A 4,307-nucleotide genomic window follows, 5' to 3' on the forward strand; every position below is an offset into this window, starting at 1 on the left:
GACTCGCTATGTCTCGTAGCTATGGGCGGAGGGATGCGGCGAGATACGATTCGCGAGTGTCACGGTCGCACGTCGGCCGAAGGCATCTTTCTTTCCGCTGCCGCTTTCTGTACGCTGATTTGTTGAGACAAAATAATTAATTTCTCAAAAACTATTGCGAATATCGCAAAACGGCACAGAACTTTCTTGCTCACCTCAATCCGTTCTACGTTCTCACCAAGGGTCATCATGGGACTTCGGGACACCCTGTATATATATATATATATATATATATATATATATATATATATATATAACTGTTTAATTATAACTTTTTAATTATATCCAAATCTGTTTTCTATTTCTGCTAAAGTTTTTTAATGTATTGTTAAAGTGGTACAATAACTTTTATTGAAAAAAATCAGTGATAGTAATAATTGATCAGTGATACATTCACAATTATCAAATAACATATGTCATTTTATACATTTCAAGTAAGAATGTGCTGGAATGCCATAAATAAAGGGTGTATTTTAATTGAAAATTGTGTTTCTTTAATAACTAATCCCTTGCAAAGCAGTTTATTTATTTCATTAATAAATTTTTCCAAATACTGTGCAAGACTTTTGGGTTTATGAGTTCCGGAATATAAAGCGACTGTGAAAGGTTCATATATGTTAGATGTAAAATACACTCTAAAATTAGCCAAAGCGTTTTGTTGCTGCTTTTGTATGGTTTCATAACATCTATATTAAATTGTAGTTGTAACTCATGATTTGTATGTAAATTAACATTAACATAAGTTTTTAAACCTTGTGCGATGCCCAAGTATATAAACTCCCCCATTAAATTATCTGTATCTTCCATATTTTCCAACAGATATGTTGCAGAAGTACTTTCTAGTAATGTTTTTGTACACATAGGAAGTGTCGGTAATAATCTATTTAATATTTTTAATAATTTATCAGTATGCACATGAGGCATTCTACATGAAACAATTCATTCTTTTAATTCTTTTACTATTTTATCCGATTTGTAATCCACGTTATTATAATTTTCATTATTATCAGAATAATCTGTTGTATTCTCTTCATAACACAATTCTGTGTTATTATTATACATTTGTTGCTCATTTGTTTCCTCACTTTTGACTCTAACCTTATGTATCACTTCCGCAGTAATGTCTTGTTGTATTAAGTTCCGGATTTCCTCCAATTTCCTCTTCTTTGCTCTATGTTTTACTACACGTTCACATACTTTAAGATCTTTTTTTAGTAATAAATTTAATATAATTTAATATATCTCTTTATTACACGTATGCGTGTGGTATAAAACCTATGTTAAAAACCGTAATAAAATTATGTTCAATTTTTTCCCAGTTTTTGCGCAGTTCCGACACATTTATGAAATGCAGTAATTAATGAGAATGCAGTAATATTAGACAGTAACTGATTGGGTGTCTAGCAAAACTGTACAGATTTCTACCAAGGTAGTTTCTATATAGTTCTATACATGTGTGTGAATAAATCCATAACTATGCGGTAACTCAGTAACTGTAACCTTACAGTGTCGGTAAACGGTTGATATGTATATTATATGCTATCTAATCGTTGATAAAGTAAAAGTTGTCGATGACGAAGACGAAAAACTTGGTGATTTCGCACGATTTCGATCTCTTTTTATTAGAATATCTCCTCCTATAAAGCATATAGGATAAAAATAAAGACAGTATAGGTTTGTGGTATAATTAAATCCTGAAAAATCCATTGAGCCTTCTTAGACTTTAATTCAATTAGCTCACGACAATAGTCACAACAATAATGATAATCTTGCCTAACGTTGAACTAGTGTTATTCTTCTGCTGACAACGTGAAGTTGCGGAACATATCCAGCAATGTGTGTTTGGGATTGTATCCGACCCCAACGTTGTCAGCAGAGGGTTAAATAAGATACACGCAGTCGATCTCACGTCCGTTCCTCGTTTCATACGTTCACTTGATACGAGATGCTTTCGTGTCTCTTGACAATTTACAGTAATTCATTACGAGACTTAGCACTAAATCAGTAACTATTAATGTTGCTTTAATTACTGAATTACTCTGGAGTAGTATTAACGCTCAACTGGAGCACTGGGTTACGTACACCCGAGCTATATATAACAGCGCTAAGCATTCACAAGCCGTAAAAGGTGGAGGAGACTGGAGTAGAGGTAAAAAAGGTTTCGTATCTCCACTACTAATTACCTACCATAACAGGTTCTGAAAGTTGGGTAGGAATTTCTTATAGTCGTGATTTGTCTATCTATGGGTGCACTATATCTACAAATCTAGAAACGTACGAATTGTTGAAATTATTAATTTATGTATTCTTATTTTAATAATTAATTAATTTAATAATTTAATTAATTTAATAATTTTTATTTTAATAATTTAAGTTTTGTGTATAATAAATTTAAATTTATCGTTAATAAGTGGAAATAAGTTGATTTGTCGCATTTTTTAATAATTTCTGATGTTATTTTATAGAAATTCGAAACACTTAAAACAAAGTCTGAATAAGCGTGTATAATTTGATATTCTTAGAAATAGTTTGTTTTCAAATAGATAAAAAAACATCTCTTAGATTATATATTTTCATATTCAAAATGTTTTAATTTCAAAATGAATTTTTTCTATGAATTCTATATGTTATTTTTTACTTCTAAATTATCTAACTTCACTTTGTCGAAAAAATATACTTTTTAAAAATAATCGAAATAATATTTTTTTTTAAAGTACGTTTGATTATCTTTACAAGCCCGCTAAAAACATCTGTCTAACGGTTTTCTCTTTGAAACTACGAATTTCCAAAAGAAAAACGTTTCTCTCGCCAGTTAAAATGTTTACTTTTTTTTCTTCTGAACATTTTGAATATTTTTAATTTCTCGATTTTTACACCCATTCATTTTTCTCTTTGATTATTCGACGTATCAATAAAAAATTTCAAATTTTATGTATTACATACAAAGATATACAAAGATATACGGGATTGAAAACGTCGGCTGACATACATCTATGTGCTGCAGAATCGAGAGGCAGATATAGTGTTCCAGTTGAAGATTAACTTTGTAATTTAAGAACTTAAAATTACTAGTTAGTAATAATAAATCTACTGGATACTCATAATTTATTACTGATTAGTAATACTTTTCCGCAAAAACATTTAGTTATTGTCACCTGAAATACATGTGAGCAGTACGAATTATGTGAATGAATGACTAATAATTACTAACAACAAAACTTTTAATATTTAAAATAAATAATTATCCACCTGGTAAAAATGATTATGTATAATTACATAAAAAATTATATATGTGTGATTATACAGGGTGTCCGAAACTTTTCTTGACACAAATCATAAGAAAGTAGAACGGATTAAACGGAACAAAAAAGTCAAATACTATTTAGCGAAATTTGCAATAGTTTTCGAGTAATTAATTATTTTGTCTGAACAAATAAGCGCTCGGGTCGGCGCGCGACCGGGATACACGTAAATCGCGGCTCGCTGCGTCCCTCCGTCCATAGCTATGTTGTGTCTCGTAGCAATAGTTACTATAGTTACGAGACACAGCGTAGCTATGAGCGGAGCGACGCAACGAGCTGCGATTCACGTGTATCACGGTCGCGCGCCGGCCCAAGCACTTATTTTCTCAGACAAAATAATTAATTACTCGAAAACTGTTGCAAATTTCGCAAAATAGTATTTGACTTTTCTGTTCCGTTTAATCCGTTCTACTTTTACGATTTGTGTCAAGAAAGGTTTCGGACATTCTGTATATATAAGGTGTCTTGCATAAGGCGTCCAAGAAAGAAAATATAGGTAGAACAGATAAAAGTCAACAAACATCGTATAGGTCTTTTTTCAAACAACGTAAAATTTCGAGATATTAATTAAAATAGTTTGGCATACCAGAGCGCGGCGACGCGGCAGGCGGGACATACGGCTCGCCGCGGCCGATGAAAAAAATGGACAATTGCTCGCGAGCCTATCTTATAGGCCAGAGAGATGGATTGTTTGGCATACGGAAATGGGTAGCTCCGTGTGTGCATCCGTGTACGTGTGCGCTCGTCCATTTTCTTCGCCGACCATGGCGAGCCGTATGTTCCGCCTGCAGCGTCGCGCGCACTGATTTGTTGATCTATTTTATATAATAACTCGAAATTTTACGTGGTTGTTTGAAAAATGACCTATACAATATTTGTTTACTTTTATCTGTTCTACCAATATTTTTCTTCTTGGATGCCTTATGCGGGTATATATATATATATATATATATATATATATATATA

General features: G+C 32.2%; 1 protein-coding gene across 7 annotated transcripts in view; it reads left to right on the forward strand.

Annotated features, from left to right (window-relative positions):
• Positions 1-4,307, forward strand: part of LOC116850990 (tachykinins-like) — a 395,129-nt gene that overhangs the window by 49,304 nt on the left and 341,518 nt on the right. The window lies entirely within an intron of this gene.

Source organism: Odontomachus brunneus, unplaced genomic scaffold (assembly GCF_010583005.1).
Source record: "Odontomachus brunneus isolate Ranch 3 - 2012 unplaced genomic scaffold, Obru_v1 Obru_scaffold_163, whole genome shotgun sequence".
Classification (NCBI taxonomy): domain Eukaryota; kingdom Metazoa; phylum Arthropoda; class Insecta; order Hymenoptera; family Formicidae; genus Odontomachus; species Odontomachus brunneus.